The sequence below is a fragment of the Lissotriton helveticus genome, chromosome 5_1, assembly GCF_964261635.1.
Source record: "Lissotriton helveticus chromosome 5_1, aLisHel1.1, whole genome shotgun sequence".
Lineage (NCBI taxonomy): Eukaryota > Metazoa > Chordata > Amphibia > Caudata > Salamandridae > Lissotriton > Lissotriton helveticus.
In genome coordinates, this window is record NC_136065.1 from 1,213,209,580 (window position 1) to 1,213,237,114 (window position 27,535).

Genomic DNA, 27,535 nt, shown 5'->3' on the forward strand with positions numbered 1-27,535 from the left:
TTGGGCGATATCCTAAAACCCGGGACATGTTTCGGGTCTAGAGATTCATCAGTCCAACAAGTACCGACTTGCACCCACCTGGGTGATCCACTAAAGAACTACAAGTACCAGAGTCCCGAGGGGCGATCCGGAGGAGGGGCTAGCGGTGTGCGCTCCATTGATGACTAAAAACGCAGGAACCCGCGACCCCAGCGCGAATTGCGCCATTGTTTTTCTTTTTATGAAAATGCTTTCCTTGGCCCTCGGGGTCCTTCTGAGACCCCTAAGCATGCCTAGGGGGTCAGGGTGTGTCTACCCTACTCCTTCTTTTGTTTTATACCTTTGTTTCTCTGTTTTCTGGTGACTCGCTTCTACCAAGTCACTAGATGGCTGCCTACACTTCCTGGTTTGGAGTGTTGGCAGCCAATCATAGTGAAGCTCGTGCACAGGAATATCAAAACTTTTATTTTTCTAATTTCTCAGCAACTACTGAACGGATTTACACCATTTAAAAAAAGTTCGCTTTCTGATCCAAGCACTACCTTTTTTGCCAAATTTGGGGTAATTCCGTTCAGTAGTTTCGGCTGTAGCCTTGCACAAAGTTTCCTATGGGAAATTGATATTTTCACTCTTATTTTTTTCAAATTCTCGAAAACTACTGAACGGTTTTACACCATTTAAAAAAAAGGTCACTTTCTGAACCAAGCTCTAACTTTTTGACAAATTTGGGGTAATTCCGTTCAGCAGTTCGGGCTGTAGCTCGTCGCAAAATTTCCCATGGGGAAAACGAGTTTTGGGACCCCCCTTTTTTCTCAGCCCCCGCTTGACGAATCACCCCCAAAATTTCTGGATAGGAGTTGACCTGGATAGACTTTTTATTTTGGCAAATTTCGCAAAGATTCGTCAAATGACGCCAAAGTTATTAGCAAATCAAAAAATGCTTTTCCTATGGAAACTAGGTTGTAACTATAACTACCTACTGGCGACCGCCAGTAGGTAATATATATATATATTTATATATGTATGTTTATATATATATATATATATATATATATATATATATATATATATATATTTATATATATCTCACACTGAAAGGTTACCCATTCGAGGAAGCCACACGCAAGTAGGTAAATATTTTGTTTTATTCTTGGAAGCTGCAGCGAAGAATGAACAGGAAATCTTGCCAAAATTCATAAGCCTGACGCGTTTCGTGCCTGCTCGCACTTAGTCATAGGCAAAGTTCAAATACTGTGCAAAGCATTTCGGTAATATTTTAAATACAGCCACCTGCCCCAGTGGGCGTTGGCTCACACTAAGCCTCTTGGTAGCTGTAGTCCGTAAAATTCTCCAGTGAGAACTTTGCCTATGACTAAGTGCGAGCAGGCACGAAACGCGTCAGGCTTATGAATTTTGGCAAGATTTCCTGTTCATTCTTCGCTGCAGCTTCCAAGAATAAAACGAAATATTTACCTACTTGCGTGTGGCTTCCTCGAATGGGTAACCTTTCAGTGTGAGATATATATATATATATATATATATATATATATATATATATATATATATATATATATATATATTTCACCTGTTACCTTTTCAGAACCAAGTCGTGCACTCACGGAGAAATGTTTTCATTTTTGACACTCGCCCTTTGTCAATTTCGAAGATGCCGGCACCAATGTACCATTTAAATGCATTTGGCTTGTGACTGGGCAGCATGATTGACAAAAAATCAAAAAAGGACTTAATACAACACTGTACATACAATCATGGATTCTCTGGCGGCCATCTTAAAGAGCTATATGTACATACTTCATTATATGGTATGCTTCATAGTGCATGAGTATAAAAAGGGGCAGAGTATAATCAAGATAACCAATGTTAATTTAATTCATCGAAATTCATCACAATTCACTCAAAATTCATGGGGGAGACATATGCCTACTATGTAAGTCTGCCTCCATTGCTCAAGCTTGTTGAATTTCAGATGATTAGACATTGTACAAAATCTTTTCTGTGAGATTCTACATATATTATTCACCCCTGTTATTTAGTACCATCTTGCTTTTTTAGGTTACCATAGGAGGTAGTACATAATATCGTACCACATACATTACGTCTTACTCCCGCGAAGCACCTACAGACACATATGTTTCTACAAAGTATTAAAAACAATTTGTCTGCTGTTTTAGACATTATCAGATACTATAGATGTGACCAACCAGTGAACTTCAGTGAGTTGCTATCTCGCCCTGGATGAGCCTATCCCTCATGTGACTAAGTGTATAATTATCTAACCACTCTGCCCAAAATTAGCTTGCATTGTATCGTTTAGCCGGACATGGCATTGTCACCAATGATCGCTTACTGTTCATACGAGTAGCTTACTAGCCCTCAGACTGCCCAACTATCATATAGTCTATCCAGTATGTGTCCACAGTCCTTCATAACTATTCAATCCCACTGGTGTTCTGGTGTGCATCTCAATAATATATCTGGATTCCAGTGGCCTCAGCGTCCGGATTCTGTCTCCTTCTCGTTCATCTCTATGGACCTGATCTAAGCAAAAGTACCGCAATCGATTCTAATTGCTTTTGTGCTCGGTCTGAAAATGTCTAGCCACTGGATAGGAAATATCCCGATTAATTATAGCACACATGGGCTCTAGCACCCGTTTCTTGCTGGGTGCATGGTGCTAGCCACATACTTCCTATCACATGGACAGACTAATCAATAGAAAACATCCCCCTTATGCAGCGCATGCACACTGCGTAGGCAAGAGTCAGACCTAAAAAGGAAAGAAAAAAACAACAAAAATCGAAGCCTCTCCAGGAGACTTTCTTTAGGTGATACAACGGGGCACCCTGGTGGTGCCTGGGCATTCTTGTGAATTTTTGGTATGTGATAGAACGTTGGAATGCGAGGGTGATAACCAAAGGAACTGATTTTCGGCTTAGTCGAAGACTTCTCTATCTCTCCAAAACAGTAGTAGATCATAGAATGCTTTTACGCTATCAGTATACAGTTCTCTTGTGATCGGCTGATAGCATTCCTTGTCAGACTAATCAATAGAAACATAACCCGAGTTGCACTTAAAAAGTTTGATGATCGCCCTTCTCTTTCTACTTCCCGGAACCTCATAGACCCTCATTTTGTGACTCTGTCTACATGCCTTGCAATGTGTGCAAGGAAAACATCCTGTAATCTTGGGGTTCTCTACAACAGTTTCTGTGAAATGGCTGTGGACAATAAGGTCCATGAGGGAGGTGCTGTTTCTATGTGTAACCCATGGAGCTGATGTCAATTTAGGACCAATTATCTGGTCAATATGTAAAATTGTCCAATTTTTCTTCAATATTTGATAGAATTGTAATGTGTTGGCAGCAAAAATAATTGGAATTAACCTCACCACATTATCCCCGTCTCTCTTCTGTCCCTCGCTGATTCTCAATCAACAATTGTTGACATTGAATGGACTGAATCTTTACTGATTCTTGGTTTAGCACCTTCTCAGAGAAACCTCTCATGACAAACCTCTTTAGAGTTTCCCTCTCTGCATGTAGGTACTTATTAGGTACAGAACAGTTGTGCTTAATACGCAATAGTTCCCCATAAGGTATACTGTTAATAATTCTATGCTAGTGTTGACTCTTGACGTGCAGCAGAGAATTGCTGCCTGTCGGCTTTCTATAATGTGTCATGTGCAATCGGTCATCTTGAACATAAACTGTTAAATCCAAGAAAGGTACTGACGTGTCACTGATCCGACTAGTGAATTCAAGAATTAGGGAGTTGTTTTTAAGCTCTGCAATATATTCTTCACCTACCTGCTGTGTTCCCCTTCACACAATGAATAAATCGTCAATATAGCATGCCAGAGGGCCACACAGTGGACTCAGTTAGCATTTTCTTCTACCCAGGCCACCTGCTTCTCCCACCAACCCACAAATAAATTTGCGTAGCTGGAAGCGAAGTACGTGCCAATAGCATTCCCTTGCTTTTGTTGATATAGTTTCCCTGCGAAGAGGAAAATAGTATGATTAAAAGAAAAATAAATAAGCTGTAAAATCATAACATTATGTTCCTGACATTTTAGGGGTCTGTCCTTCAAAAAGAATTCAACTGCCTTTAGCCCCTTGTCATGTGATATTCATGTATAGAGTTTCATTATATACAAAGTTATGAGAAGACAATTATCTTCCCATTGAATGCCTTCAATTGTTCTAATAACATCTGTAGTGTCTTTTGATATAAGAACTTGAGTCCTTGACAAAAGGAATAAGCATTGGCATAGCCAAATGTTCTCGCCTTTGGGACCTTATAAGTGTTTAGTTATCCAGCACAATATCCTTGGTGCAACAACATCAACTGTTGCATGGCTAAACACTTATAAGGTCCCAAAGGCGAGACCTATTGGCTATGCCAATGCTAGTTAATCCTTGCTTTGGAACCCATTGCACCATTGCTACATCGCTCTAATCCCAGCATTCAGGGCCCTCCCTGGCTGCACGACTGTGGTATGCACTGTAAGAGAAGCTCATCATGAAGTGTTTGATGTTACATGTGAACGGGTCTGCTTTGTCATCTGTGTTTGCTGGGTTCCATTAAGCTTCTGTGGAACTATCACATCAAGGGAGTTTCTACATCTGGTTTTGGGAAGGCGCTACGCAGAGGCACAGACACTCCTGTGAATAATCCGCAGCCATTTAAAAGTACCGCCTGACTTATTCTACCATTCTAAGGAGGGGGAATGCTTTGATACAATGTATTTATCAAAAGACCAGATGTGGGGCAGTCCTTGCTACGTTTATCATCTATGATTGTCTAATTATTTGTTGTGTTTAATACAGGGTAAACACAGAGCTTGAAGCCAATCATTAATATGTTGTTTAGCCTGTGCTTGATGCTGTCTACCTGTATTTTGGGGGTTTACTGTGCAGCTCCCACATGAGAGGGATATTTCGGAAACAAATTGACCTAAGGATTTCCTCTTCCACATAGGAAGTCAAAGCAAAAATAGGTATTGAGTGGCTACGTGTTGCCTCGGCGCGTGGCAAACACCGGAGTCAGGCTGTTCGATTGTGTACATTGAGGTGAGTGGAGCTACTGCTAAAGGTCCTAGAATAATCTGTAGAAGCAATACGGCTAAGTTACGAGTACAATGGTTGTTGGGCCTGACCAAAATTTAGTCAACATTTGTTCACCTATAACGTTCGCGCACGTGCCCGTGTGTTTTCTCTGGGAAAAGTTCACTCTTTTTATTCTTTACACACAGACACGCATACATAAAAGCGTCCCTCAAAGCCGCACACTCTGTGTACCATTCTGGTACAACGTGCAAAGGCAGCTTGGCTGTGGAACAAAGACTGTTTGAAAAAAGCAAAAAGGGGGGACTAAAGCAGCTTCCGAGTGCGTTACTACATTAGTCAGAACTGGAAAAACATTTCGAAAACGCATCATAAGTATTTCTTCTCTGTAACATAAGTCACTTGCGGGACGTAACTTAGCGAAGAAACAATTACTTGCACAAGGGCATTAGTCAGCTGCAACCTAAAGTTTTTTTTCTTGCACTTTTATATAGCACGAACTCGACAGAATGTATTGCAGCGTTTTACATGAGCACCAGTTAAATTGCACAAAAAACAAATTCACTTTTTTGGAAGACAGACAATTAGTGATTAACCACAAGAATCACAAGATGTTGAACGCAGAGACTCGAACCCCTTCTCCAGGTCCAAAGTCTGCAGCTCTGGTTGTTATGCCACATCAGCTGGGGTTTGTGTACATAATTGAGCATTAGGCATTGACTTGCATGGAGAGAAAGAGTGATCCCTGCTCTCATCAGGGTGTGTGGGGATTCGGAGGGATTAAGATCGAGGTTGGCGGTGGGGAGACGAGGTGCACTCTGCTACCTGTGGGGTGTGTGGGGATGAGAGAAGGACATCTGGCTCGCTGTCGGGTGTAGGGAGAGACATGGCGATGCAAGATTCATTGAGACCGAGGAGTGTGGTGGGGGATAGGGGTGCCCCTGACCCCAGAGTGGCGTGTAGGGATGGGGAAGGGGAATCCTGCTCGGTATGCAGGTGACATGGCTGATGGGAGAATCGTTTTAGTAGGAGAATGGATTTGGGAGACAGAGTGAAAGTGGCCATTGTCAGTCTATGGCAGAAATTAGGCCCGGGCACCAAAATAAAAGTGTACATCGTTTACAAAAAGAGCAGTTTTGAACATTCAAAGACACTGTATAGCTGTTTTACAAGTAGTTAGGAGTCTACACGCATCTGTGCTTCCTGCAGGCCATGTTTGTTGTAATATCAGGAAAATCAAAAGTAAAAATTGTCCCACCAGACATTGCAACAGGCCCACAATCAGCGAAGAAACGGGCCTGCACATTGACCTGTCAGACCAGCCCCTCTGACACTGCCAGACTGCCCTATGGGCCAGTCCGACCCTGCAGGCATCCACTCACCCTGCTTATAGGATGGTTGCTATTTTTTTTGTGTTCAAAAGTTTTTATTAGGAGTTTAAGAGATATACAGCTGTGTACATGTTATTAACAGAGTAAAGAATTTGAAAATATACACATAAGGGGTAAAAGAAACAAGTAAATAAAAGAAATTGGCGTATGGAGAATACATATGAATTGTACAAGCATTATACAATAAATTATACAAAAAACATAAATTAAACATAGGAGAGTTGCACATATTTACTGACATGAAGGTAGGCGTACAGAGTCGTAGATTGCTACCATTCCCACAATAGCATGTTAATTAGGAGGGTGGATGTACGGGATGGTCGCGAGTCCATCGCGTAGTCAAGGTGGCTTGTGCAGGTCAAAGTAGTCGTCTAGCGATGGCCAGAGTTTTCTGATTGGGGGACGCCACGGAGTAGAGGCGAGGGCTATGTTGTCGGCTCCTCTCAAGTTGGTGATTAAGTTAAGCCAATGGGGAAAAGAGGCCTTGTTCGTGTTTTTCCAATTATTCAGTATGATTTTAACCGCTGCCGTCAGCAGTAGGTCTAGTAGGGCTTTATCGTTATCATTGAGTGTGGCGGCTTTGGCAAATCCGAGGACGAGCGTTGAGAACTCCCTTGGGAGCGTGATATGTAGGGCTTTGGAAATGAGATCAAAGATTCTGTCCCAATAGGAGGTGACGCATGGGCATCTGAATATTAAGTGCTTAAGGTCCCCTCCCTCTTCTATGCAGTTCCAGCAGGTGTCATCGTCTCTGATATTGTGTAGAAAAAGCCTCCTAGGTGTCCAGAAGGCTTTGTGGAGCAGCCAGAACTTGGTTTGTGAGAATGTGGGGCTTATTTTGTGGCGTGTGGTGGATTCCCAGGTTCTGGCCCACTCTGAATCTGAAGTAGGAGTGGTTGAGAAAGAATCCCAATAGAGCTGGAGTGGTTTGGTTAGGGAGGATGATTGTGGACAAATTAGTTTGTATATCCTCGAAACTTGATGGCCAAGTTTGTTTAGTGAAGTGAGGAGACCAGGGAGGGAGGGAGTGACGACTTTCAGGTCCGCTTTTGCTTGTGCTACTTTAATATGTAGAAAGTTGTAGAATTCAATGTGGTGGAGGTGGAATCTGTTTTGTAATTCACTGAAGGAGAGTGATAACGTCCCTTCATAGAGTTGGTGGGGGAAATGTATACCTCTTTCTATCCAAGGAGAGTAGTTTAGAGGTTTCCCTTTATATGTTAAAGCGTTGTTGTGCCAGAGTGACTCCCAATTTGAATTCTGGAATTGGTGTGGTAAGTGTTTGCTGACTAGGAGAAGAGCCATTTTGGTGTTTTTAAAGATAGGGCCCGAGCCTAGGTTGGGACGAAGTTTAATGGTGAGCAGAGCGGAGGGGTCGAGGCCATGTAAGATGGATCTTTCCACGGCAAGCAACACCGGGGTATACTCCGTCTATGGGGTTAGCCAGTATGATCCTTGTTTTGCCAAAAAAGCTGTTTGATATAGCTTGAAATCCGCCAAGTTGACTCCCCCTAGGCTTTTATCTAATCGTAGTTTTTTAAAACTGATTCTGGCTTTCTTGCCCTGCCAGAGAAAGGAAGAAATCAGCTTATCTAATTTACTGTGGAACTCTTTGAAAAGGATAAGTGGAAGCATTGTGATGAGGTAGTTAACTAAGGGGGATATCATCATTTTTATGGTTTCTATACGGCCCCACCATGTGATGAAACGGGGAGACCAACCGTCAAGCAGTCGTTTGATTTTGGCAAGGGTTGTGGTCTCATTGTGTTTGAGGGTACTTAAGAGGTCATCAGTAAATTCTATCCCCAAGTATTTAATCACGTCAGTTTGCCAAGTTAGACCAGAGTTGCCTAAAACTTCTCTAGTGGTGTGGATGTTTAGAGGTTTGACTTCGGATTTATCTCTATTTAATTTGTAGCCGGATAGGGAGGAGTATTTGTCAATTGAGGACATAAGCCCAGCAATGGAGTTTGTAGGGTCTTCTGTTGTAATTAAGATGTCGTCAGCATACGCTGCCAACTTTACTCGTGTGTCCCCGAAGGAAACACCCGCTATGTTTTTGTTATTTTTGATGTCTGTAAGGAGGGGTTCAAGGGCTAGGAGGAAAAGCGCTGGGGAAAGTGGACAGCCTTGTCTGGTTCCTTCGTGAAGTCGGAACGGGTTGGATAGGGTACCGTTTATAGCTATCCTGGCAGATGGGGCGGAATATAGGGCCATCACCATCTTGGCAAAGGAGTCGCCAAGGTTGAAGGTGTGCATGCAGTGCCGGAGGAAAGACCACGAGACCTTGTCGAAGGCTTTTTCCGCGTCCAAGGTTATCGCTACCATTGGCGATGAAGAGGCCTTTGCTTTCTCTAGAAGGTGGCACAGTAGTCTTGTATTATCATTTGACATCCGGTGTTTTAGGAAGCCAACCTGCGCGGGGCTAATTAGTTTATGAAGGACGGAATTTAGTCTGGTCGCTAAGATTTTTGCGTAAATTTTGCAATCAAGGTTTATCAAAGAAATGGGGCGGTAGTTTTTGGTGAGGAGAGGGTCTTTCCCTTCTTTGGGTATAACTATGATCGTAGCTTCACTCATCGATGGGGAAATACTTCCGCTGGATGCTGTGGAGTTAAAAAGGTTAAGGAGCGGGGGGCTGAGTTGGTCTGTGAAGGCCTTATAGAATGTCGCCGTAAAGCCGTCCGGCCCGAAGGCCTTATTGTTCTTTAGTGTATTGATTGCTGCCTTGATCTCTGTGCATGTGATGGGGGAGCCTAGTTGGGACTTATCTGTTTCTGATAGTTTGGGGAGATGAAGTGATTCAAGGTAGTCAGTGCAGGCTGGCACATCTAATGGTTTGTCGTTTTTATAGAGGTCTTCATAAAATGATTTGAACGTATCAAGAATATTAGATTGTTTTGTGTGTGTATTGTTTCTGGAATCTTTTATGGATGATATGGTGGATAGCTTCTGCTTGTGTTTAAGGTAGGAGGCCAGGAGTTTCCCTGCTTTGTTGCCCTCACAAAGTTTTAGGGCCTTGAAACGGTTAATCCACACCCCCGCTCTTTTACTGGTAATGGTGTTGTATTCGTATTTCTTTTTGGTTAGTACTTCTAGTGTTTTAGTGTCTAGTGGCTTGGACTTATGTTGGGATTCTAAGGTTCCAATCTGTTGTTCTAACGACTCTAGCTCCTTATTTAGTATTTTGTTAGTCTTGGCTCTGATATTGATGATGACCCCTCGGATTGTGGCTTTGAGAGCGTCCCATAAGGTGTTGGGTGTAGTGTCTTGGGTGTCATTTAAGGTTAGGTATTCATCAATGGCGTTTGCTATTAGCAATTTGTTTGCGGGATCGGATAAGGTTTCATCGTTGAAACGCCATCTCTTGGGGGGAAGGTTTGATTTGGAACCAGCAAGTTTGGTGCGAATACAGGCGTGGTCAGAGATTAGTTTAGGGGCTATTTCAGTTTCCTCTATCAGGTGCGTGAAGGGGCTCGAGATCAGAATAAAGTCGATGCGTGAATATGATTTGTGTGGGGCGAAATAAAAAGTATAATCCCTTCCGTCTGGATTTTGAAGGCGCCAAGAATCTTTTAGACAATACCTATCACAAAGGCGAAGGAGGGCTTCGTGCGAACGGGAGGGGTGGAAGGTGCATTTGGATTGTCTGTCTATTATCGGGTCAAGGGGGAGGTTGAAGTCGCCCCCTACTATCAGCAAGTCATCTGGAGGAATGGGTTCTAATGAGCGGGAGACCGAGTCCCAGAATTCCGGGTCATCAGCATTTGGACCGTAAATATTTATTACATGCATAGGGTCATCCTCCCTTAGCAGGTGTATTATGGATAGCCTTCCTTCTTTGTCATGAGAGTGCGAAACTAGTGTCAGATTGGATTTTTTCGCTAGCAGGGTGATTACCCCTCCTTTCTTGTGTGGCGCTGGCGAGTTCAGTATGTGTGACGCCCAGTGAATGTTTAGGAACTGTAAATCTCCCTCAGATAGTTTGGTTTCCTGGAGTAAGATAATGTCCCCCTTAGATTTGGCGAGATATTCAAAAACTTTCCTCCTTTTTACCGGATGGTTGAGGCCCTTGACATTAAGAGAGATTATGTTAAGATCATCGGCCAATGATTTTGTATTAGACATCGGAGTGAGAATTTATCGCTGAGTAGTAAAATGGCAATCGAACGCTATTGGTGTAGGGTGTCATGGATTGATCACAACGACTGGGCGGTCGGTGTGGGAACTGGATCTGTGTGCTAAGGTTGTGTGGGACAGTGTGAGGAGATACAACTCTAAGAACATGGTGCAGGATACAGCATGTAAATAAGATTTGGGAATGCAGCGGAAGGTGAATGCCGTACCTGTAAGAAATAAACATAAGCAAAAGGCAGTACAAAACATAAAGAAAGTCTGTTATTCTTTGAACTCTTTTAACTCCATTTTCTTCCCCCCTGACATAACTACCCACGTTCACCCCCTCCCCCCAAATTCGTACATAGGGAGTACGACGGCAGTACCGTGCTAGGTGGAACAGGAGTAGTAGGCTACTAGCTAGTAAAAGTCCCTAGATATCAAAAACAGCATAGTATCAATAAACCTGTAACTTGTCTTATATAACAAACATTTTTGGGGGTGAGTAAGTGCCACTATAGTAGCAGTAATAAGCGGTAGTGGAATGAGAACCTAAAACATTTTAAGCTAAGATATTAAAGATTAACTTTAGTGTTCCATTGCAGTGAAGCTCAGGACCTGCAGGTTAATAGATGGCATAGTCATTTAGATTGTAGAGTTGTAAACTTCACAGAAAACATATGACACAACTTTAAGAGCATAAACTCACGATACAGGAGAGTGTCCAGGTGGGATGATGGGCTTCGGAGTTGAAGCGGACGACATCAGACTGAAGAACATGGCACTAGATTAATATCAAGCCCGTTAGGGAACAGGCAAAGGCTTGTAGGCATTTAATACAAGTAGGTAATAAGAAGTCATATGAGCAGGTGGATTTCACGTTTTCCTTTTGTTCAAGAGGACGGTCGATAGATCCATTTCTTGTACGCGTCGATCTTCGAGTAGGACTGCAAGGGCTCTGGGGTCCGTGAAGAATCTTGGGTGGCCATTTACTACGATTCCGAATTTTGCAGGACCTGCGAAGGAGAAGGCAATGCTTTTGGATCTGAGTTTGTCTCGGAGTTCCAGGAAACCTTTACGGATCGCTACTGTGTCTTTTGAAAAGTCCTGCGTAAAGATGATTCTATGTCCTTCCCACGTGATGGAGTGGTTTTTCCTTGCGAATTGGAGGATCATCTCGACATGTTGAAATCTGAGCGGTTTGCATATCAACGGTCTGGGGCCTTTGGAGTTTATAGAAGCGAAGGTGGGGATCCTATGTGCCCTATCCAGTTCAAGGCCGTGTGGGAATTCTATACCGGTGATCATAGGTATCCATGATTCAAGGAAGGCCACGCATGAATCTGTGTCTTTTTCGGAGTTCTCCCGAACGCCAAAAATTCTGATGTTCCCTCTTCTGTTCCTATCTTCTAACTCCGCGTTATGGCGTTTGAGTTCAACCGTGGTGTTCTCTAGGCGTTGGATCTTAGTCGCTGACTGACGTGCCAGGTCTTCTACGTCGCTAATACGTTGTTCGGCTGCTCCCAAACCTGTGTTTATTGCATTCATATCGGCTCTAATCGCAGTGAGTTCCAGTTGCATAGAGTCGGTATTAGATTTGGTAGATTTTGAAAGTTCGTGGAGGTCTGCAAGTTTCCTGATGATCATTTCCATCGTGGCAGCCATTTCTGATCTGCTTTTAATGGGGTAGTCCGAGATTAGTGGGTCTGGCTTCACCATTTTGATAGTGTTCCTGTCCTCTCTGGTCACCATCACGATGTGTTGAGGTTGATTGCTATGGGAAGCAGGGTGGTCCCGTGTAGAACCGGCAAGAAGACACTGTGGGCTAATGGTGCTAGACTCTCACCCAAGTAGGACAGGGCCGTTGCTCGACTGCTGTGCTTGGGGCTTCATGAGGGGTCCGGCACAGAAACTAAGGCTGGTGGGACAGTGGTACACAGTCTTATGATAGGGCGGAGTGTTTATGGAAGCGCAGTACCTGTGGTCTCTTACAGCGAGCGGTGGAATCAGCGACACATTAGTTGGCGGGCTGTGGCTCTGGCTATGAGGAGACGCTCGGTTGTGAGGGCAGATCCTGGTGAACACGTGTCTAGCAGCGCTGGGAATGAACAGTCACTCCTATTCTTGGTAGCACATGGTGGAATCGCTCTGATGCAGGAAAATCACTCAAGGATGATAAGGTTGGGCATTTAATAGGAGGCAGGAGCTCGTCGTGTGTCCATGCAATGTATTCTCGGAGGAATTGCCGTCGCCGCCATTTTGGGGTCAGGCACGTCGTGCCGGTTATAAGCTGTCGAGTCGGCTAAGCGGGAACTTCTCACCGCATGATAGCCTTATGGGTCGATTCTGGGTGTCCGTTTCACTTTCCAGGCATGTGGTGGGCGGCTGTTGACTGTGGATAACTTTCCCGGCCCTCGGTGTCAGGCGCTGGTTTCGTGACCGGGCGCCGCCATTTTGTCTGCTACCCGGGTCGGAGAGCGCTCAGATATTCAAGTTAGCAAAAGACCGCAACCGGGCAGCTGCAGGCGGTTTTCACTTCACCGGAAGGCTCCTCATGCTTCCAGGTGCTGAATCCTTGATTTTGGGCTGTGTACATGTGGGGAATACAGGGATAGACGAAGGGTCTCAGAGTCTGTCGAATACCGAAGGAATACACAGGTTTGTAAAGCACGTCTTTGCATATATATGGCAGTGCCTGCTGGTGCGTTTTCAAAAAGAAACAATACTTCACCACACAGCAATAAGTAACAGCTTGATTAGTCGCGGCTTATCCCTGTCATGCAAGAGGTCAAAGGTGAACGTCCCATTTAAGACATGAATGGCATATCCTTGCCTTCTTTGTAATAAGGCGACACCAAGGAAAATGCCCTTTCCTGATATTTCCTCTCCTGGACATTAAAGGCAATGCACTTGATAGGCACTTGGCGCGCATTTGTAGTGTCTTGTGTAATTGTACCAGCCTGCATGTGTAAAGGTTTACTTCCAGGACGCTTTGTTTAATTTTGCCTGTAGTTCAGTTCATCTCAGACATACAGCAAGGGTAGTTGTGTCAGTGCCACGTTGTTTAAGAGTCAGCCACCGCAACATCTCTAGATGTGTCCTACTCGCAATGTAGCCAAAAAATATACACCGAAAATACCCTGGCTTTATAGTGAATTCATTTTAATTTATTGCAATAGGTTCCTCTAATTGTGCTGTAATAACAAAACGTCAAGCTTCCGCCATCAACTGAATAAAAATATGATACTCCGTAGATTAGGAAAGTCTGAGGGCATCTGATATATAGTTACAACCCAGATCTGGCACTGATATGTGCATTTTAAAATGCTGCATGCAAACGTCAGCACCGCAATTCAATAAAACAGTTACATTTGCCAAGGAGCCTCCTTGTCGCTGCCTGATGACCTCACAGCATGCTCTCCTGACCTGCAGTTTCAAAGCAAACGTGAGGTCGCTTTGATAAAAAGTCGACCAGGCTATGGGTGTTTTCGGTGGGTTACCATGATATGAATAGCCGCTCCTGTTGTCTGAGTGGGACCACACGACGCCTTGGAATGCAGGGAATGTCCCAGTGAAAGTGGGACACCCTCAGGGTCTGTAATCGGGCGGCACCCGGTGGCGTCTCTCTTTGGTCATGAGCACTTATATAAAAGGCACTTGCAGCCTGAGTCTATAGGTAAGACAAATTCTAGCAATAATGCTTCAGTGTGTACATCTGACTTGGGGAATGAAAATAAGGGAGATGATAAAGGTAAACAACGTTTGCAATAAAAAACAAGCGCGCTCCTCGTGCTGAAAGTAAAAAAAAGACGAGGAGAGGAGGAGGCAGCAGGGGGAGGGGAGAGAGGAGGGGTTCTGCGTCTGTTTCCCTTGCGGGAGCGAGCAGGAACCATCTGTTAATTACAAACACATGGTTTCAAAGCTCGCTCCTACAAGGGAATCGCCAAACGTGCATGCGTTGCCATTGAGAGCAATGCAATGCGTGCACGTTTTTTGGGGAAAAGCAGATCGATTCCAAAAAGTCCCCCTTATGCAGCGCATGTGCACTGAATAGGCAAGACCTAAAAGGGAAACAAACAAACAACAAAAATCGAAGCCTCTCCAGGAGGCTTTCTTTAGGTGATACAGCGGGGCCCCCTGGTGGTGCCTGGGCATTCTTGTGAATTTTTGGTATGTGAAAGAACGTTGGAATGCGAGGGTGATCACACAAAGGAACTGATTTTCGGCTTAGTCGAAGACTTCTCTATCTCTCCAAAATAGTAATAGATCATAGAATACTTTTACGCTATCAGTATCCAGTTCTCTTGTGATCGGCTGATAGCGTTCCTTGTCCTCCAGAAGTCTGAGGGCTTCCTTGGAATATTGCTCTTTAGTTTGCAAAACGATATTGCCTCCCTTGTCCGATGGTTTTATGAATATCGCATTATCGTTCTTAAGTGCCAACACCGCTTGCCATTGCTCATTAGTCATGTTTTGATTCGCATTGTTGTAACCAGGTTGACATTTAGTCCTTAATTTCTCCAGGTCTCTTACGACAGCTTCGTGAAAGCTGTCTATGGCATTGTGTGGAGTCTGGGGGACAAAACGTGATTTCGAGGTTACTCTTGCCACTTTGCTGTGCTATACCTGCTCATTCCAAGGCAGTTAAGATGTCATCCATGGAATTCTCCACCTTCTCTGGTGCCACTTCCTTCAACTCTTGAAGCGTCACCAATGCTTGCAAGTCATTGCCTGTTAAAATATCCAGAGGCCTGATTGTATCCATAACAGTATTTTGCATTTCTTTGGGGTGTATAATAAGAACCGTAATTAGCTTCAATTTTCCAATGTACTGATATAGATCAATCCTTGTTTGTGTGTAATCGAAACATGATGTGGGACAGAAGGTGAGACCTCATCGGAGAAACTCTATCTCCTTGTTTGTTCACGACTGTTAACTCTGCTTTCCCTATTTCTGATACACCTCTCTCTTGCTCCTGGTAACTTTTTGGGGTGCAGGATTTATTGCCCCCTTTCCTGCTTTTCTCCTGTGTGATCCAGAGGGCGTGTGCGCTGGGCGGTTTTTTGCCACGTCTCTCTCATAAGCTGATACTCCTAGAAAAAAATAGTGCTCCCACTGATACTCGGCCCTGGAGCTCCACTGACGTCTTCCCCCTCAGACTGATCTGTATCTACTTCCGATTCGGAGATGTCTCTGGCACTGATTACGTTCAGGTTCTTTGTCTGATTGAATTGCCTTCTTGGGATATCAAATTTCTTGGTACAGGTTAGAATTCGGCCTGACTCATAGTTCCACTGGTCCCTCGCAAATGTACTCTATTTGTATTGTTTGATTACGTTCACATATGCCACTAGCCATCTGTTGGCGCAGTTCATCTGCAATTGACGTCTCCTTATCCTGTGCACTTACTTCCTCAATTCCTTTAATTTCCTCCAATAATTTCACTCTACTGCTGATGGCGTATTTGATGAGTATTTGAACCATACCCTTCGCTGAAGCTGCAGTAAACTTAGCCTACTTCTGTAAGAGGAGGTGATCAGGATTTTCATAAGATGGAATAGTATATATTCGCAGGCCATGCAGTATTCTGTCCACCTCTAGATATATTTGGAGGGAAGTTGCCTCCCACCACTTCCTATTCTCTTTAACATATGCCCTTTCCAAAGACTGAAGTAGCCCTTTGAGACTACTTGAGGGGGGTTTTGTTACTTCTTCCGCCACCAGACCCATTTTAGTGCCCTGGAATATGTTGCCAAATATGCCTGCTGCCGCTTCCATGTGCTCCGCATCACTGAACATACTCTTAATCCTATTGTTGCTAGATGCTTGAACCGATTCCTTTAATTGCAATAGAACTCCTCGCTGTTGCCGTGCTTGTACAATACCAGCCAGTTAGAGTCAAAAAGGCACTTACTTACCGCTGCAGTCTGTTAGTCAGACCCGGGTCCTCCGACTCGATGTCCCCAAACATTCCGCAACACGGCATTGGCTTCCTCCTCTCACTTGGTTGGCAGTTGCTAGGACTGCTGTTGTCATGCTCCCAATCGCACTCTTGTTTGAAAATGAGCACAGTGGGGCAGGCAGCGCCAATATAGTTTCCCTTAAAGGTTCCACCAAGGCTGCTGCTACACAGGCACAGTGGGTGCCGTGACACATGAGGGTGGCCTCACGCTACACCTGTTTCATCCGTTCCCTTTTTAGGCCTTAATACAACCCTGTCCATACAATCATGGATTATCTGATGGCCATTTTAAAGAGCTCTTTAAGTTTAAGAAGGCCACCAGAGAATTGAGCCAGAGCAATGTAGGCAGACTTACATATTAGGCATCTGTCTCCCCTATTCATTTTTTATGAATTCTTGTGAATTTTGATGAATTTGATCATTATTGGTTATTTTGACTATACTGACAATGTTTACATTCATGCACTGTGAAGTATACCATATAATGAAGGATGTGCTTTTTAAGATGGCCGCTAGAGAATCCATGACTGTATGGACTGCATTTGATTTTTTTGTCAATCATGTTACCTAATCAGAAGCCAAACACATTTAATTGGTATGATGACGATGGCATCTTTGACATTGACAAAGGACGGGTGCTGAAACGCGTCTGTCAAGTTTTGTTTGTGGTGATTAAATATTTGTGAAAGCCTTTCTCTGTGAGTGCACGATTTGGTTCTGAAAAGGAATGAGTAAAATGGATGTAGTTTGAGACAGCCCTCACGAGTTGCGGCACTCACTGTACCTGTGGAACGTCAGCCGTGGTGGAACCTTTAAACAGATATATACCACCGTTATAGTTAGCTCAGTTAACTAGAACTCGCGCCCCCGGAATGCATTGCTCATGACATCACATAGTACATCATTCATGGCATGGTCAGTGACATCAATGATGACATCACTGATGACATCTCAAATGACATCACTGATGACATCATCCAGTGACATTGTGTTTCTGTAAAGTTTAAATATAGTTTATATATATATATATATATATATATATATATATATATATATATATATATATATATATATATATATGCAAGATGTATTGAAGAATGAGTGGGTGTATAAGTGTCTGGATGGATGATTTAGCAGATATGTGACTCATTGTATAAGTGAGTGATTAAACGTGTCTTACTGCATGCATCAGTTACTGACTAAACTGTGTGAATGTCTGTATCAGTCTGTCTGTTGTGTAAACTGCTACATGGGTTGGTTTGTAGGTACATGACTGTCTATATGGGTTATTGTTTGTTTGCCTGAGTATTTGTATGGGAGACTGAGTGTGTGTGTGTGGGTGGGTGGGAGGTGTGTGACTCTGTGCATAGATGTGTGAGTGCATATGAAAACAGCTGTATGGGTGGGTAAGTCTCTGTATAAGTGTGTTAATGAGTGAATGGAAGTCTCAGTGGTACATGTCCAAGTAACTACATATGTTAAAGGTAGTATATGTGAGTAATGGTGTATATAAACAACTATATGTGAGAGTAAGTGATTCTGACAGTGGCTGTACGGATGAGTGTGTACTTGTATCAGTGATTATATAACAGAGTAAGTATGCGTTACTATCTGCGTGAATAAGTGAGGTGGTGTGTATATAATTGAATAGATGAGTAAATGTGATGTAATAGATTCTTTGCATGACTAAGTGGGTGTGTGAGTAACTGCATGGATGAGTAGCGGTGTGTGATTGTCTGTATAGGTGTACTAGCAGCCCGTCCCGACGTTGTCCGGGTATGAAATAGAATGTGTGTATTTTGCAAGGGCAATTTATTTTAAAATCTCGCGGTAGACAACATTTTTTGTTTCATTAGAATAGGGACGGAGAAGGGCCAGCTGCAGCCCTGTGGCGCGTGTAATTGGTGTAGTGATCCGCCGCCTGAGCCCGGCTACAGCCCTGGTTGATGTTAGCAGGCGCGTGTAATGTAGTTGAATGACAGAGTTATCAGCCGCGTGTAAATCCGTTTAATGAGAGAGTTCAGTGACAGCGAGTAGGAGAGGCTGCAGTAATTGTCCCCGCAGACACGCTCATTTGCGTGTTCCCCCGCTTGAGGTCCCGATGCAGGCCTGTTTGATGTTAGCAGGTGTGTGTTCCCCCGTTTGAGGCCCAGCTGCAGCCCTGGTTGATGTTATCAGGCGCGTGTAATTAGTGTACTGATCCGCTGCCTGAGCCCGGCTAGAGCCCTGGTTGATGGTAGCAGGCCCGTCTAATTTCATTGAATGAGAGAGTTCAGTAACAGCACGCAGGAGATGCTGCAGTAATATTACTTACCAGGCCTCCAGCTGAACGCGTTTGTCATGCCCCAGCACACGGCCACAGCAGACGATCTTCTGATTAATGTACGACCCACATGGCATGAAGGGCGGAACGTAGCACACGCCCCCAGCGTTTCTCACGCCCCCAGCGTGCCCCTTGATGCGGCGCAATTGCGTTCACATGGCATTAAGGCCGGACACACGCCCCCAGCATTTCTCACGCACCCAGCGTGTCACGCCCCCAGCGTGCCCCTTAATGCTGCGCAGCAACGTAATTGGCGCTTGTATTTACGACTCACATGGCATGAAGGGCGGACACACGCCCCCAGCGTTTGTCACGCCCCCAGTGTTTGTCACGCCCCCAGCACACGCCCACAGCCTACGATCTGATGGCCGTACCACACGCCCCCAGCGTTAGTCACGACCCCAGCCCATGCCCACAGCACAACGCAGATATGCCCACAAGGGACTACTTTGCTGGCACGGTTCTTTTACCTTTTAAATGTATATGGTGTCCTACGGTACAATTGTATGTCTTGCACTGTATGATTGTGATGAACACCACTGTTTCTTGAAAAGTTCATAAAAACAATTTAAAATAAATAAATAAAAAATGTATATGGTGGCCGTCTGCATAGCCTATATCCTTCTGCTGCAACTGCCCTTTCCAACGCTGTATTGAGTGTTGTGATTGGTGCTGTGATTACTGAGATTACCCGCCTCAGAGGTTTGGGCTCTCTCTTTATAATATTAGTATGGATGAGTGCATATGATAGTATTGTATTTAGGAGTGACTGCATGTATGAGTGGTTGTATGGATGAATGAGTTGATGTGTGTTTAGATCTAGCAATCAGTGAGTGCGTATGTAGTAACTAGTATTGGTGTGTTAACAATTTTGAAAATGGTTGTCTGTATTTAACAGTGGATGTATCAAAGGTTATATTAAACTGTGAAGAGGTGCATCAGATTTTCACGGGGATGATGTCATCAGTGATGTCATCAGTGATGTCACTGACCATGCCATGAATGATTTAATATGTGACGTCATGAGCAATGCATTGTGGGGGCGCGAGTTATAGTTGCTGAACTAACTATAACGGTGACATTTCTATGGCTTTGTACGCGTGGAATTGTCCAGGTAACTATAACGCCCCTGAAACCTATGGTTTTTTCAGTGAATTTCAATGGAATTTTAAATGCAAATTTCTAACTATAACGTCTGTAAAACCTATGGTTTTTCAGTGAATATATATATATCGGCTCGCAGAGGGAAAGCTAGGGCCGTCGGCTCACAAAGGCACAGCAGCATACTGGCTCGCAGAGTGAGAGTTGAGGTCTTACTCGTAGAGTCAGAGTAACGGCTCAACGGGCCTGCTAGCAGAGACACAGCTATGAGCTAACGGCCTAACTCGCAGAGGTAGAGCTGCGAGCCCGAGCTGCGAGCCGACGGCCTGACTCGCAGAGGAACAGCAAGGGGCCGACGGGCTTGCTAGCAGAGACACACCTACGAACTAACCAGCTGGCTCACAGAGGTAGAGCTGCGGACCCGACGGCTAGCTGGTGCACAGCTGTGAGCCGATGGACTGGTTTCTAAAGGCATAGCCGCGAGCCGCAATTGGTTCTAAGCATGATATAACACAGATACATCATCCTGTACAATATCAACAACAAGCAAAACAATTTACTCTTGAATAATGAAAAATACTGCAGCATCTTAAAAGGTATTCCATACATTGTGACTGTGGTCACAACGTGTAGTTTGCTGTAAAAACGTGCTGTTTCCTCCCGTACTGGGGAGTTTCGATACCTTGATTTGGCCTTCCATTCCGACCTTGAAGGCAGAGTTCGACAAACTGAGCCGAATAAGAGCCTTATTGTCCCAGACAGAAGTTTCTTTCACTTCTGCCCTTGAGACTTATGTCCTGCAGGTGGCCAACACAACAACAGAAGTTCATAATCTTTTAAACACTGATCTTCCACAACATTTTGGTGAACTAATTAATTCTATTTTCAATGCTTTGCATACAACAGGGCTGGCGGATTTTTTTTAGCTTGTGAGATCCGGCCTTGTAACGTGTTTTCAAAGTATTTTTGGTGTGATCCCTGCTTTCATTCATTTTATTTTCTCGAGTGTTTTCGGTGGGTTGCCACTTCGACTAGCTTTGGCTGCCGGACTTTTCCTCTTGATCTGCATGCTCAGAAATGGCTGCTCCACTTGGTTCTTTCACAACCCAGCCCTACTACAGCTACTTTTCAACCGCATGCTTGACTGTTATGCCACCTTCCCGCTGGCCACTCTCAGCGTAACTTACAATTTGTCTTTCCGCTATCCCTGGTATACTTGCATCCAGCCAGTGTTCTCATGCATGTCCTGTCCCTTCCAATGGGCGTTGGATCTATGCTTCACAAACACATCGTCGCCTAACCCGGATTTTCCTTTACTGATGAACCCTTTGGTGAATCATGAGCGTGAATGTTCTGGTATTGGTGTAATGGCATATGCTGTTGCACTTGGTGTGCTAGCTCAGTGGGATGTATGTACGGCTGAACATGATTTCCTGCAACAGAGTTACATCGAGTACCACACAAGTTGCCCTGCTATAGTGCTGCCAGCACCAATAATCAATGAGCACGTTTGCTCCTTCGAATTGCTCAATTGGATGGCGTCTACTTTTTCAGACAAAAATAATGATTTCCTATTGGAAGCTATTGCAACTTACTGCTCTTACATACTGATGGATTAATTTGGCTGTGCCACGTAGGTTTTTTTTCTCTCTCACCGTGGTATTATTAAATTTGTCTGTTTTCTACACTGTTGACATTCTTCGCCTACTTCATTTTTAGGTTTCGACTTGCCGAAAGCTGCGCAGCAGCGTTTCGCGCAAGGCGAAATCTTTTGAGAAGAGTATGTTGGCTTAGTCCCGCCTCTGTCTTCCATTGGCTAGCTCCATAAATGGAGGCTAGCCATTGGAAGACAGATCTGTCCGTCAATGCCGGAGCAGATTCGGGGGCGTCCCGGCGATTTTTAGGCATTCAGCCCCTTTGGTAACGTCATTGCGGTGGTGGGCGGTTCCTATTTTTTTGGGGGGGGAAGGTTTGTTTTGGTCATTGCAGGCCGCCCGCCGCCGGAAGAAGTCCAGGTGAGTGCTTTTTCTTGCCTTCTGCTTTGCCTTTCTTGCCGTTTGCCGTTCCCGCCCCCCCTCCCGCTGTCCGTGCCTTTCCCGTCCCCCCTCCCGCTGTCCGTGCCTTTCCCGTCCCCCCTCCTGCTGTCCGTGCCTTTCCCGTCCCCCCTCCCGCTGTCCGCGCCTTTCCCGTCCCCCCCCTCCCGCTGTCCGCGCCTTTCCTTGTCTAAAATAAGATTCTAAATTTACTTTTGCATTACAATAAGAAGTGATCAAAGGCACACTGTGCGAGCATTTACGGTGCGGACATTTAGGTAGGTTTCAAAAGCTCGGTATCTGATCCGGGAAATGCTTACATGTGTTTAATTATTCAGACTGCGTGCTCAGATGGCTACAGTATGCAAATGAAATATGCGTCTCTGCTGGAAAAACTGGCTTGCACAACCCTACATGATCCAGAGTTACATTCAGCGTGATGCAGAAGCAAAGGATATTTCAATTTATTTTTAGGTAAAAGGAGGCTATTTTTTTCAATGATCAGCGCCGGTGAGAGAGAATTCCTCTTAGCAGGTTTCCCCAGCATCCGAGCAGCTGTGTCTGTGTAGGCCTGTCTAGTCTGTCCTTCCCTTGCGTGCCCTTCCACTGCCCGCTCCGAGCACTTTAAGCGGTCTCCAGTCGCCCCTCTTTTCTATTAGTGCTATTTCTTGTGCGTGAGACACTACACTTGTATCCCTAATGTGCTTGGTCTTCAGCTTTGCCCTCTCTTTCGGAATTCCCTCCTCTGTATCGCCCCCCTCACCTCCCCCCTCTGTTTCTGCCCAAGGCCTTTTTGAAATCATTCCGATTGATAGAAAGCCAAGAGGCCCTCCGAGATGAATACATTATTCAAATTAAGAGCTGACCTTTCCCACGGAGTGTCCCGTGACCTGTGAAATATTTCTACCTGCTGCAGGGGATTGCTGTGGGGTGGGGGTGGTGGCCTCGGGGGTCGGGCCCGTTTTTCCTGTTGTCCTTTGCTCCGGGGGAGATTGTTGGCGCCTCGGCCAGGAGCCGGAGGGCACTCTGCTGGGTGCTGGCTGGCACGCCACTAAGTCAGGGCACTCTGCTTGCCCTTGGGCTAGCCTCGGATTCTGGCTTCAGTTGAGCATACAAATTCACCAGGCCTGGGAAATCCTTGCTGGAAGGAAACAGCTTACCTGGAGATGTGCACGTAAAATCATGGGTTATGAAGCTGAGTGGAACAATGCACGTGCTGCACAAATCTATCAGCAAGCAGCAAATCACAGATTTAAATCTCAAGGTAGTAGGGGGGGTAAGGCTGCAGCTTTGGGGGTGCGGGGGCACTACTTGAAAATGTCGGGCTAGGACTGGCCAGGAACCCGGAGTTTAGGCAGCTCTGGCTGTTACGCCACATCATCTCCCCTGTATGATTTGTGCCAGGGGACTCAGGCATCTGCTGGTCAGTAATGCCCTCCAGCTTTAAGAGAGAGGCTTATCGGGACGAACAGAAGGGTCTTCTTCGGAGAAAGGTGATGGTACAGCCATTTAATGGGAACGACGTGGGCAAAATCAAACGACCAGGGCAGCCTTACAGCCTGAGACCAAAGACAGAGCTGGACACCAAGTAGGATTCTGTTTCAGAAGATATTTTAACCATTCTTAAAACGGTCTGCCAAATGCTCCAAGTCTTTTCAATTGTAAACCCTATAACATGATTATGTTGTGCAAATATGTGCCATTGTTTTATCAATTTTGAGGCTGTAAGTGTATATGCAACTCCAGTTTTACAAGCCATTGCATTTACGCAAGTTTGAGCTATTGCCAATGTAAATGACAATGCCATTTCTTTATCTGTTTTCAAAACCAACACATAAATACAAATTTTGTCATTTACAATGCCAATAGCTCTAACTTTTCCAAAGGCGAAACCGTTGCATTGTAAATGCTTGTTTATATTGGATATCTGCTCTTCTTGGCTCAGACTTTTTGGACTCTGTGTTCTACTTTGCTCAATGTGCGTTGAACCGCCCAAAGGGGAGGGTGTTGTGGGAGTTAGGAGGTGCCAACGAACGTTGCTAAGTTAGCATGAGTTCGTACCTTGCATCACAGCCATTTTAGCCGCTTTTTCCAAATGACTCTAAATGCACTGGTTCTCTTAAACACTTCTGTTTTCGCTGCTTTGCATGGGAACTGTCTGCCTTTCACTATTTCTGCTGTGCACTGAGTATTCGTCTGTATGCCGTGTTCAAGAGTAGAAAACAACATTGCTGGTTATACAGCTTTGGCCCGTCCCACGCACATATAGACATAACATGGAACATTCTCCGCTTCTGAAATTTCCAGTGCTTTTAATATTGCACAGGATGCACATTACACACACTTGGAGAACAATCTTTACTGACGAAGAGCTGTGCTTGTCCGGAGATGTAAATCCTATCATATAAGACTTGAGGTAGGGGGTTCCGCTGTCGAAGCCAGAGGTCTTCCACTAATATAATAAATATAGCTTGTAGCATTGGGAGGGTAGTAACCTCTATATGGCTTAATCCACTGACATTATAATATACTTTCCCCATTTGTACTTTCTGCAATTGTAACTATGCTAATTGTATAGTTTACATGCATTTCTTTCCTAACCTTAGCACGTATCTATATTATAGAGCTTGTTAGTTTAATTAAACATTTTAAACTAAACACAGTCTCTGGTTACTCACATTGTGAACAGGTATGAGTGTCTAAGCGAAAGAGTGTCTTGTTCCCACGAATTCTGAGAGGACCTGAGTTGCATTGTTCTAGGATATCTAATCATTGGTAGGTCCGCTGTAGTACGGAGAAAGGAATGAGCAGAGGTCTTCCACTGATGTCATAAACATAGCTCATGGCATGGGGAGGGTGTTAAGCGCTATTTGGCTTAATCCACTGACATTATAATATGCTTTCCGCATTCGTACTTTATGCAATTGTCAACTATGCTGATTGTAATGTTTACATTCATTTCTTTGCTCACCTTAGCACGTGTACTACATTACAGAGCTTGTTAGTTGAAATGAACATTTTAAACTATACAAAGTCTCTGGTTACTCACATTGTGAACAGGTATGAGTGTCTAAGCGAAAAAGTGTCTTGTTCCCACAAATTCTGAGAGGACCTGAGTCGCATTGTTCCAGGATATCTAATCATTGGTAGCTCCGCTGTAGTATGGAGAACGAATGAGCCAGAGGTCTTCCACTGATATAATAAACATAGCTCGTAGCATGGGGAGGGTTTTAAGCACTATTTGGCTTAAATCCACTGACATTATAATATCCTTTCCCGATTCGTACTTTATGCAATTGTAACTATGCTGATTGTATTGTTTACATGCATTTCTTTGCTCACCTTAGCACGTGTACTACATTACAGAGCTCGTTAGTTGAAATAAACATTTTAAACTATACAAAGTCTCTGGTTACTCACATTGTGAACAGGTATGAGTGTCTAAGCGAAAGAGTGTCTTGTTTCCACAAATTCTGAGAGGAGCTAAGTCGCATTGTTCTAGGATATCTAATCATTGGTAGCTCTGCTGTAGTACGGAGAACGAATGACATACTATAGAGAGCTGGATAGGGGTTTCTGTGCACTGAGGCGGGTTTTTTGTACACCACAACATACCGAGGTCCTAGTTTCCTGTGACGTGGGGAGCGAGCCGCGAGCCGGTGATGTGGGGAGAGGGGTATCTCGCACAGACAGAGCTGCAGTATATTTTCAGTGTTGCCTCGCAGAGGTAGAACTACGGACCCGATGGCTTGTAGAGGGAGAGATGCGAGCTGACGGACTGAATCACAAAATGGCTAGCAACACTTCCTAGTTTCAGCCATTCACAGCCAACCAGCCGCAAGCTCGTGCTCGTAATCCCTCAGCCAATCAGATGTCAGAATTCCCAAATATCGATATCTGTCAAATTTTATATATCTCAAAAAATACTGAATGGATTTACACCATTTAAACAAAAGCGTGCTTTCTGGACCAAGACCTTTCTTCCGGCCAGATTTGGCATAATTCCGTTCAGCAGTTTGACCTGTATACTTGTCTAAAGTTTCCTATGGAAAATGCATTGAGAAAACATGTTTTGGGACCCCCCTTTTTTCTCAGCCCCCCTTGACCAATCACCGCCAAACTTTCAAGATAAGAGTTGATTAAAAAAGAGAAACATTTTGGTAAATTACGTAAAGATTCGTCAAATGACGCCAAAGTTATAAATACATGGAGAGCTCCAAGAGGGGAGCCACGCAGCCCCCTCCCAACATGAGTGAAGCCCCGGGGCTGCGGGGGCCCCAGTGTGCCTGAGAACCCCAGCGAGCCCCGCTATTATTTTTTAAGAAATGCCCCCGGAACCTATCCCACCCATAGGCCTCATTAAAATAAAATGTGTGACCCCAGTGTGAATTGCACTGATTTTTCTATTTTATTTAGCACTTTCTTTGGCCCTGGGGGTCCTTCTGGGACCCCCTGAGAAGGCTTAGGGGGTCAGGGTGTTTCTACCCTGACCACTTCTCTTGTTTAAAATCTTTGTTTCTCTGTTTTCTGGTGACTCGCTTCTACCGATTCACAAGATGGCTGCCAGAACTTCCTGGTTTGGAGTGTTGGCAGCCAATCAGAGGGAAGCTCGTGCTGAGGAAGTTAGGCTCCAGCCAGATATCGAAACTTTTATTTTTCTAATTTCTCAGCAACTACTGAACGGATTTACACCATTTAAAAAAATGTAGCTTTCTGATCCAAGCACTACCTTTTTGTCAAATTTGGGGTAATTCCGTTCAGTAGTTTCGGCTGTAGCCTTGCCCAATGTTTCCAATGGGAAATTAATTTTTTGACTCTTATTTTTTGAATTTCTCAAAACCTACTGAACAGATTTACACCATTTAAAAAAAAAGTTGCTTTCTGAACCAAGCTCTACCTTTTTGCCAAAATTTGGGGAAATTCCGTTCAGCAGTTTGGGCTGTAGCTCGTCACAAAATTTCCTATGGAAATTTACTTGGGGAAGACGTGTTTTGGGACCCCCCTTTTTTCTCAACCCCCGCTTTGCAAATCACCCCCAAACTTTCAGGATTGGAGCTGACCTGGATAGACTTATTTTGGGAGAATTTCGCAAAGATTCGTCAAACGACGCCAAAGTTATTAGCAAATCAAAAAATGCTTTTCCTATTGAAACTAGGTTCTAACTATACCTAGACTCCTTCGTAGAGTGAGAACCCTGTTACCCCCTCTGGGATGTTTGTCAATATGTTCCAAAATGAGAAAACTCATCTCTTTGGTGTTGGAGAAATGTTTGTCCCTTAAGTGTCGTGCCACAGGGTATTTGGGATCAAAGTTGGTGATAGCCCTACTGTGTTCTAAGATGCGTTTTTTCGCCAAGCATGTGGTGCTGCCAATATACCATAGGTTGCAAGTGCACTCTATGTCATATATGACAAAGGAGGTGCTGCATGTGAGGAATTGGGTCAACTCTTTACTGACACCATTGTATGTCACCTTTTTCCGAGATATGCTGTTGTTTCAGGACTTGCAATGTCCAAACGGATAAAATCCTTTGAGGCCATGT